Here is a 10,822-nt window from a genome sequence, read left to right on the forward strand (position 1 = left end):
TCTGTGGTCTGTCGGGGATAAGATAAGACTGTAACTAAGTGCCCATCTCTTCTGTGTCTTTTACCTCACTCTACCTTGTAATCTACCCCTTTTCTCCACCACTAATTATATCCTCCTCCGGAGGTCTTGAGAACTGTACCCCTTGCGTCGTTTCATCTATCCCAGTCGTTGTGTCCTTTCCATCATTGATTTAGCGTAGCGCGATTTGGCCAACGTTCGAGTGGAATCGGGTGAGTTGGGGAAGAATCGGGGGAACTGTTAGGTCGCGGTGGACCATCCGCTCGGCCCATAATAACATCTAATCCGCGATACGTAACAATATATATAAAATAGTGTTTGGTGTTTGTGTCCTTCACGACGTCGCCAAAAACTGAGTTTCCTGTTTGGAATGATTTTACTTCATTTCGGTTTATTGAAATCATTAAACACTGGAAAAGGCAGTCCGAAGACTGAAATTTGTCAAGTTTACAATAATAAAACAGTGCTTCATAAAACTTACAAATGCATTTTAAAAATCATGTAAAATTACATTAATATACATATTATGTATCAAAATAAGTATCTGGAATAAACAAATATACATAATCAAACAACAATAAAAATACAACAAGTTCAAACAACAAAATAACCTAAATTAACAGAAAACTTAAGAACAACCAACAGATATTATGCATGTAATGCCTCCACTCTCTGCCGCTCCATTCCTCTTCCCTCAGATCGGCAGTCTGCTGCCTCCTCACTCTCTGAAGACCTGGACAAAATCACAGACTGGTCAAACAAGTGGAACATGTCTTTCAATCCTGACAAATCTCACACTCTTACTATGTCTCTCCGAAAAGATCGACTGGACAACCCTCCCATCTACTTTCTCAACAATCCTCTCCAAGAAGTTCTGTCGCTCAAGATTTTGGGTCTCACTATCTGCCATGATCTTTCTTGGGAAAACCACATTTCCAAGCTGGCCTCCAAAGCCAGTCGCCGACTGGGCATCCTCCGTCGTGCGAAGTCCTTCCTCGGCACACCTGAGCTCCTCACCACATACAAGGCTTTCATCCGCAGCTCAATGGAATACTGTTCTCCCCTATGGGCCGGTGCTCCTGCCTCACACCTAGCTCGGCTTCACGCTGTTGAAACCAAAGCTTTCAGAATTATTGGAATCTCCCGCGATGAAGCTATCTCTGAGGGCCTTTCACTCACTCACCGCAGGCAGGTAGGTGGTCTTTCTGTCTTCTACCGACTCCTCTCCGGCCTTGCACCCCCAGCTCTCTCTGTGCTCTGTCCCCCAAATATTCCTACAGGTCGCACAAGATCTGCCAGCAACCCTCTGATGGTTAAACTGCCGAAATCTCGGCTCTCTGCTCACCTTCACTCTTTCATTCCTCTTTTCTCCCGCCTCTGGAACAAACTCCCTCAGTCCCTTCAATCCCACTCCTCCCTCCAGGTCTTTAAAACAGCTGTTCACCACCATCTCTTATCTTCCCCCATCCAAAACCTTGATCTTTTCTACCCCCGCTAATTCACCCCAGATCCACCTTGTTTGAAATTCCAACTTCTTTCCTGGAAGTCCTGGCAGTGTCCATATGTTTTATACCTCTCCCACCGCCCCCTTCCCATGCCCCCCCCCCCCCCCAAAGCCCTCGCCCTCTCTCAGATCTCTCGATGTCTCCATGTCTCTCGGTCCCTGCTCTCAAATGTTGTGTTTGTGTCCTTCCCCCTCTCTCCCCATCTTGTCTACCGCTCCCGATGTTATATGTTTTATGTGTCGGTTTGTCTTTCTGTGTGATTAATGTTCGCTCTTTCACGAGCCTCGATCTTGTATACAAAAAAAAAAAAAAAAAAAAAAATATTGATTTTATGCATCTACATATCAGAATTAAGCATTTTAATCAAAAAAGGAATTGTTTAATTCTTGCATCTTTGAGTCTTACACCGAGGTAGGTCAGGATGTTGAGCATTTCTGAGTTGCATATCATATCGAGACACAGATTGTCGGGTCGGAAGACGAATGTCACGGTGACGATCACATTTCAGAAGAAAAAGTCCAAAAACGTAAGAGAAGCTCATTCCTGCGTTCGCTCAACAACTGTATACCAAAATGACAAAGTTGTTGCGCATAGGACCGAATAGATGGGAACGCAATAAAACGGAGTGCACGCTTCTGGAGTCATTCAATCTCATCACTCTGAGCCCTTGTAATGCCAGAACCCCAATCGGGCACACCAAACTCCATCAAAGGGCGAATGTACACTTTGTATATTTCAACAAGATTGGGGGCACTCACATGGAATTTCTTCAAAGTACAAAAAATAAGAGTCGTCGAGCAGCACGATATACCATCTGCTGAATTTGACTATTCCACTTCAGATTTTTTTTTTTTTGTATACAACATCGAGGCTCGTGAAAGAGCGAACATTAATCACACAAAAAGTCAAACCGACACACAAAACACAAAATATGGGGAGCGGTAGACAAGATGGGGAGAGAGGGGGAAGGACACAAACACAATACCCGAGAGCAGGGACATCGAGAGAACCGTGTGAGGGAGAGGGCTTGGGGGGAGGTGGGAGAGGTATAAAACATATGGACACTGCAAGCACTTCCAGGAAAAAAGTTGGAATTTCGAAAAAGTGGATCTGGGGTGAATTAGCGGGGGTAGAAAAGATCAAGGCTTTGGATGGGGGAAGATAAGAGATGGTGGTGAACAGCTGTTTTAAAGACCTGAAGGGAGGAGTGGGATTGAAGGGAGTGGGGGAGTTTGTTCCAGAGGTGGGAGAAAAGAGGAATGAAGGAGTGAAGGTGAGCAGAGAGCCTAGATTTTGGCAGTTTAACCATAAGAGGGTTGCTGGCAGATCTTGTGCGACCTGTAGGAATATTTGGGGGACAGAGCACAGAGAGAGCTGGGGGGGCAAGGCCGGAGAGGGGTCGGTAGAAGACAAAGACCACCAACCTGCCTGCGGTGAGTGAGTGAAAGGCCCTCAGAATCAGCTTCATCGCGGGAGATTCCAATGATTCTTTAAGCTTTGGTTTCAACAGCGTGAAGCCGAGCTGGATGTGAGGCAGGTGCCCAGAGGGGAGAGCAGTATTCCATTGAGCTGCGGATGAAAGCCTTGTATGTGGTGAGGAGCTCATGTGTGCCAAGGAAGGACTTCGCATGACGGAGGATGCCCAGTCGGCGACTGACTTTGGAGGCCAGCTTGGAAATGTGGTTTTCCCAGGAAAGATCATGGCAGATAGTGAGACCCAAAAGCTTGAGTGACAGAACTTCTTGGAGAGGATTGTTGAGAAAGTAGATGGGAGGGTTTTCCCGTCGGTCTTTTAGGAGAGACATAGTAAAAGTGTGAGATTTGTCAGGATTGAAAGACATGTTCCACTTGTTTGACCAGTCTGATTTTGTCCAGGTCTGCAGAGAGTGAGGAGGCTGCAGACTGCCGATCTGAGGGAAGAGGTATGGAGTGGCAGAGAGTGGTGTCATCAGCAAAGAGATAGAGAGGATTTTCAAGAGAATCGGAGAGATCATTGATGAAGACCAGAAAAAGCACAGGGCCCAGAACACTAATTGGAAGCAGGCTGATTGGTCTGTAATTGCAAGGATGTGTTTTTGCACCTTTTTGTGTAAAGCGGTAATGTTTGCTGATTTCCAAGATGCTGGCAGATGACCTTGAGCAAAAGAGGGTGAAAAGAACAGCGAGAGGGTGAGATAGAGCGGCAGAGCAGGATGTTAGGACCTGTGGGCTGATGCCGTCTGGTCCAGTTGCAGAATCAGAATCGAGGTTTGACAGAAGCTTCTCCACCTTGACAGGAGAGAAGGACACAAAGTCCAGGAGCAGCTGGGTATGACTGGGTACAGTGGGTACAGAGAGAGTTGGGTTTGGGACACAAGATTTTGAGGCAAACACAGAGTTGAGGCATTCGAAGATCGAAGATCAGATTGGATTTTTGACTATTCCACAAGATTTCCTCAGAGCATGCGCGATTTTCAATTTTGTTTAACGACCAGACAGACAGGTAGAGTAAAGAAATTACCTCACTCCTCTGAGCATGCGTGATCGGGACAAGATTCCCTCTGAGCATGCGCGATCGGGACAAGATTCCCTCTGTGCATGCGCGATCGGGACAAGATTCCCTCTGAGCATGCGCGATCGGGACAAGATTCCCTCTGAGCATGCGCGATCGGGACAAGATTCCCTCTGAGCATGCGCGATCGGGACAAGATTCCTTCTGAGCATGCGCGATCGGGACAAGATTCCCTCTGAGTATGCGCGATCGGGACAAGATTCCCTCTGAGCATGCGTGATGGGGCAAGATTCCCTCTGAGCATGCGCGATCGGGACAAGATTCCCTCTGAGCATGCGCGATCGGGACAAGATTCCCTTTGTGCATGCGCGATCGGGGCAAGATTCCCTCTGAGCATGCGTGATCGGAACAAGATTCCCTCTGAGCATGCGCGATCAGGGCAAGATTCCCTCTGAGCATGCGCGATCGGGACAAGATTCCCTCTGAGCAAGCGTGATGGGGCAAGATTCCCTCTGAGCATGCGCGATCAGGACAAGATTCCCTCTGAGCATGCGCGATCGGGACAAGATTCCCTCTGTGCATGCGCGATCGGGACAAGATTCCCTCTGAGCATGCGCGATCGGGATAAGATTCCCTCTGAGCATGCGCGATCGGGACAAGATTCCCTCTGAGCATGCGCGATCGGGACAAGATTCCCTCTGAGCATGCGTGATCGGGACAAGATTCCCTCTGAGCATGCGCGATCGGGACAAGATTCCCTCTGAGCATGCGCGATCGGGACAAGATTCTCTCTGAGCATGCGCGATCGGGACAAGATTCCCTCTGAGCATGCGTGATCGGGACAAGATTCCCTCTGAGCATGCGCGATCGGGACAAGATTTCCTCTGAGCATGCGCGATCGGGACAAGATTCCCTCTGAGCATGCGTGATCGGGACAAGATTCCCTCTGAGCATGCGTGATAGGGCAAGATTCCCTTTGAGCATGCGCGATCGGGACAAGATTCCCTCTGAGCATGCGTGATCGGGACAAGATTTCCTCTGAGCATGCGTGATGGGGCAAGATTCCCTCTGAGCATGCGCGATTGGGATAAGATTTCCTCTGAGCATGCGCGATCGGGACAAGATTCCCTCTGAGCATGCGCGATCGGGACAAGATTCCCTCTGAGCATGCGCGATCGGGACAAGATTCCCTCTGAGCATGCGCGATCGGGACAAGATTCCCTCTGAGCATGCGTGATCGGGACAAGATTCCCTCTGAGCATGCGCGATCGGAACAGGATTCCGTAACGTTTGCCAAATTCAAAACCAAAGTACTGCTCAACTGCAGGTTTGTTTTCTGCTTCATGTTCTGATTAAAAACGAAAACTGTATATGGAGAGAAAAATTAACTTTCAGCACCTTTTTAACTCCACCAAGGGTAAGATCACGTGATCGAATGGATGGCAAGCGGCCAATTCCACCTCTTGTGGCTCCAGAAACTTGAGGCACACGCCCTGGAAGCAAAGTTGTTCGTTGTCCTTGGCCCTCCATCTTGTCACCCTGACTATTCCCTCGTCCAGCCATTGAACACACTGGGGGTACAGGGAAGGAGGGAATACAGAAAGAGTGCAATTAATATAAATAATAATAGTAGTCTGGTGGAATAGTCCTTGCCAGTTTTTCTACGCCAGCACAACACCCATGAGTTGAGGAGCTGTATGATGGAAACTTGAGCTCGTGGAGACAGCACTTAGAATAATGTGCAGATAATCATTTTCCCCAATGACAAAATCAAAACTAGAAAGAGCAATCAGATTGCAGACCCTGCAATCAATCAGATCGATTCCCTGAAAGAGCAATCAGACGTGTTTTCAGTGGCTTTTAAGGCTTTTGTGTTGAAACAAATATGGCGGCCGAATCACGTGACCGATGGCGTCATCATTATTATTTTTTCTCTACCAATTTATCCCTAGATTATGCTCAAGAAATTTTATCTTGATTGAATGAAGTTTTATACTTGTCCAATTATGACCATCATGGAGGCACCTATGACATCATCATTAACATATGTTATTCCACATGGAGAGTTCTTTACAATGAGCAATGTCTCAATTTTTTCTATGCAGCGCTTTCGGAGATATAGAGGTGCAAAGTTTGCATGTCCTAAGATGGCGCCCATACTACGTGACCTATGACGTGATAATTATCATTAAAAAAATTCTACAGGTGGAGGTGCACTATGGTGAAAATTTCCTTTCAACAACAACAACAACAACAACAACAACAACAACAACAACAACAACAATCGGACCAACGGTTGCAGGGAAAATCATTTATTCTGTGTGGACAAACAAACTCACATGCAATACCCAGTCCTCAGGCGAGGATAATAAACAATCAAAACTATAGAGTTCATGGAACACAGCCCCGTGCAGTGTTCAAGTACATACATGTGTGCAGTTAAATTTAAACAAAATAACGATTTTAAAGATCGTTACAAAACTCCTGTAGTTTAGCGCTATTGAAGCAGTCTTGTACATCATCGTTATCCACCTCCTTATTTAACATTTCCAAGCTCTGCTAAACCAAAGGGAAGAGTAAAACCTTCTTTTATCTCACTCCTCTGTGCGCATGCGCGATCGGGATGAATTTGGAGACAAAGTACTGTTAAACGGCACCATTATTCTGAGAGACAGCCAAACAGATCTTCGTTAAACTTTCAAAGATTCATTCACCCCCTTTTTTTTTTTGCACCGTTGGGATATCCCTGGGTGTACCACATCATGTCATCCCCATTCCTGGGATATCCCTGGGTGTACCACATTACATCATCCCCATTCCTGGGATATCCCTGGGTGTACCACATCATGTCATCCCCATTCCTGGGATATCCCTGGGTGTACCACATTACGTCATCTCCATTCCTTGGATATCCCTGGGTGTACCACATTACGTCATCCCCATTCCTGGGATATCCCTGGGTGTACCACATCATGTCATCCCCATTCCTGGGATATCCCTGGGTGTACCACATTACATCATCCCCATTCCTGGGATATCCCTGGGTGTACCACATTACGTCATCCCCATTCCTGGGATATCCCTGGGTGTACCACATCATGTCATCCCCATTCCTGGGATATCCCTGGGTGTACCACATTACGTCATCCCCATTCCTGGGATATCCCTGGGTGTACCACATCATGTCATCCCCCATTCCTTGGATATCCCTGGGTGTACCACATTACGTCATCCCCATTCCTGGGATATCCCTGGGTGTACCACATCATGTCATCCCCATTCCTGGGATATCCCTGGGTGTACCACATTACGCATTTCTAGGAAAATGTTCGGAGAACGCTTGGATTCGGAAGAGGGTCAGAGAGCTGTATTCAGGATTGCAAAGCAGATAGCGAAAGAGAGGTGTGATGTGATGGGGGTGAGTTGCTTGAAGGATGAAGTGGGACAAATCGTTGTGGGCCCAGATGGAATTAAAGGAAGATGGAAAAGATATATGGAAATGCTGTTGAATACAGAGAATGAATGGGATGGCAACATAGAGAGTAACCCAGTTTTAGGACCGGCAGAGAAGATAACTGAGAAGGAAGTTGAGGAAGCGATAAAAGCAATGAAGAGTAGAAAAGCGGGAGGGCCGACGGGAGTTGTGGGAGATATATTGAAGGCAGCAGGAAGTTCGGGTGTGAAGAGAATGACAGAGATTTGTAATCTGGTGGTGAAAGAAGGCCGCATTCCAGTGGATTGGGAACTGAGTACCCTCGTCCCTCTATACAAGGGGAAAGGTGACCCTCTGGAGTGTGGCTCGTACCGAGCGATAAAGTTATTGGAGCATGGAATGGGTGTTGGAGAGGAGGATAAGGAAGAAAGTGAAGATCGACGAAATGCAGTTTGGATTTATGCCAGGAAAAGGATTGACAGACACGCTCTTTATTGTGAGGCAGTTGCAGGAGAAGTACATGGAGAAGAAGAAGAGGTTGTTTCTTGGGTTTGTTGATCTGGAGAAAGCATTTGATAGGGTTCCACACAAAGTATTGACATGGGCATTGAGGAAGTTAGGAGTGGAGGAATGGTTGATCAGAGTAGTGATGGCAATGTACAAAAGAGCGCGCACAGCTGTAAGGACGAAGGACGGGAACAGTGGTGAGTTTGAGGTGAAGGTGGGAGTGCATCAGGGGTCGGTACTAAGTCCACTACTATTTGTAGCTGTGATGGAGGTGCTGGCTCAGAACGTAAAGGAGGGTTTACCGTGGGAGTTGTTGTATGCAGATGATCTGGTGTTGATTGCGGAAAGTATGGATGGACTGAAGGAAAAGATGAACAAGTGGAAGGAATGTATGGAGACAAAAGGTCTGAAGGTGAATATCGGAAAGACGAAGGTAATGGCAAGTGGTAAAGCATGTGGTGAGGTGGAAAGAACTGGGAAGTGGCCCTGTGCTGTGTGTAGGAAGGGTGTCGGAGTGAACTCCATTCAATGTACAATGTGCGCTGAGTGGGTTCATCAAAAATGTAGTGGTCTGAGAGGGTCATTAACCAGTGTGGCAGCTACATTCAAATGTAAGGTGTGCACAGAGGTAGCTGCAGATGGAGGAAATGTTGAGTTGGATCTTGGAGACGGCGTGAAGCTGGAAGGTGCGAAAACATTTTGCTACCTCGGAGACATGCTGAATGGAGAAGGTGGATCAGACTCGGCAACGGTTGCTGGAGTGAGATGTGCATGGAAGAAGTTTCGGGAACTGAGTGGCGTGCTGAGGAGGAGGGGAGTGTCGTTGAAGCTGAAGGGAAAGGTGTATGCTGCATGTGTGAGAAGTGTTATGATTTATGGGAGTGAGACATAGGTGATGAACGTAGAGCAGCAACGAAGGCTGGAAAGGGTGGAAATGCGAATGGTTCGGTGGATGTGTGGAGTATCGTTGAGAGAGAGGAAGACAAATGATGAATTGCGAAAGATGATGGGAATAGAGCCTGTGATGGATGCTGTGAAGAGGAACAGGTTGAGATGGTTTGGTCATGTGTTGAGGAAGGACGAAAGTGACTGGTTGAGAAGAGTGATGGAAATGAATGTAGAAGGAAGTAGAGGACGGGGAAGACCGAGAAAGACTTGGCTAAAGATGGTGGAAGAAGAAATGCGGGCAAGGGGGTTAACAAGGAGAGATGCAGAAAATAGGGCAAAATGGAGAAGATTGTCATGGGGACCGCAAGGCTAACCCCCTCTCTAGCAGGGAAAATGGCCTTAAAATGCATGTTGTGTGTGTTGTTGTTGTACATTATGCCATCCCCATTCCTGGGATATCCCTGGGTGTACCAAATTACGTCATCTCCATTCCTGGGATATCCCTGGGTGTACCACATTACGCCCATCCCCATCCCTGGGTGTACCACATTACACCCATCCCCATTCCTGGGATATCCATGGGTGTACCACATTACGCCCATCCCCATCCCTGGGTGTACCACATTACGTCATCCGCATTCCTGGGATATCCATGGGTGTACTACATTACGTCATCCCCATTCCTGGGATATCCATGGGTGTACTACATTATGTCATCCCCATTCCTGGGATATCCATGGGTGTACTACATTACGTCATCCCCATTCCTGGGATATCCATGGGTGTACTACATTACGTCATCCCCATTCCTGGGATATCCATGGGTGTACTACATTACGTCATCCCCATTCCTGGGATATCCATGGGTGTACAACATTACGTCATCCCCATTCCTGGGATATCCATGGGTGTACAACATTACGTCATCCCCATTCCTGGGATATCCATGGGTGTACTACATTACGTCATCCCCATTCCTGGGATATCCATGGGTGTACTACATTACGTCATCCCCATTCCTGGGATATCCATGGGTGTACTACATTACGTCATCCCCATTCCTGGGATATCCATGGGTGTACTACATTACGTCATCCCCATTCCTCCCCTCATTCCCCCAATGACATTGCGTTGTTTTGGTGGATGAGATTGGTCTGGTGTTGATGTGGCACAGGTATGATGGTCCAAATGGCCTTCTCCTGCGTCTCGTTTCCTTGTGTGTACCCTTGCACCCATTCCTTGGACCCATTCCTTGGACCCCTTGGACCCTTTAACCATCAGTTCGACCCCGTTACGTTAGACGCTCACTACACAAACATCCATACAAGTGGAGTCTTCTTATAATCCACAGAATTGACTCTTTCAGCAGCTATAAATGTGCAATCTCCATTCACCTGGAGGGTGCAGGTACCCTGCTCCTGGCTATTGGAAGAGAAACCGATTAAACACCTGTTAGCAACAACAATAAGGGGGTTGTGGAAGCATCCTGTGATGGAACAAACAGGAAATGCTGCTGTGTACAAATAACGATGTTATAACTATGACATACAGTATAAACCACACAGACAATAATTATATTTATAATGATTTCAAGGTAAACATGAAATGGAGATGTTCTCCGGATGACCGACGTGCCGGTCTTCGTCTTCATCGGTGGTTCTTGGGTCGTACAAACAAACCCACAATGGACTGGACATGAACACACGTTCCGTAACTGAGGAAGGAACTCGGAAAACGACCTTACCTCGTCAAACAAAGCGCCGACTGAACGGGACACGGGTCCCGGCCTCGCCATGCGCCTCGCATAAATAGAGGAAGAAGAATAAGAATCTCACTGTCACCGGAAGGGGCGGAACTCGGAAGTTCCTGCAATCCTCACAGCCGCGGCGTTGTGGGTCGCACCGAGCCCGCCATTTATTACATCGGGATGATGGGCCTTTCGAAAACACACACAAGACGACTGTTTATATCATATTATAT

The 10,822-nt window shown here is 47.3% G+C and overlaps 1 long non-coding RNA gene across 1 annotated transcript; it reads right to left on the reverse strand.

Annotated features, from left to right (window-relative positions):
• Window positions 1-411: 411 nt before the first annotated feature.
• On the reverse strand, window positions 412-10,614 carry LOC137413941 (uncharacterized). Its single transcript, XR_010981789.2, has 3 exons — window positions 10,587-10,614; window positions 5,413-5,585; window positions 412-751 (listed from the first exon to the last, which is right to left on the reverse strand). It is a non-coding gene; the product is annotated as an uncharacterized LOC137413941 (long non-coding RNA).
• Between the last annotated feature and the right edge of the window lie 208 nt (window positions 10,615-10,822).

This window comes from Myxine glutinosa, unplaced genomic scaffold, assembly GCF_964187855.1.
Source record: "Myxine glutinosa unplaced genomic scaffold, kmMyxGlut1.1 SCAFFOLD_2952, whole genome shotgun sequence".
In the NCBI taxonomy this organism is placed as follows: domain Eukaryota; kingdom Metazoa; phylum Chordata; class Myxini; order Myxiniformes; family Myxinidae; genus Myxine; species Myxine glutinosa.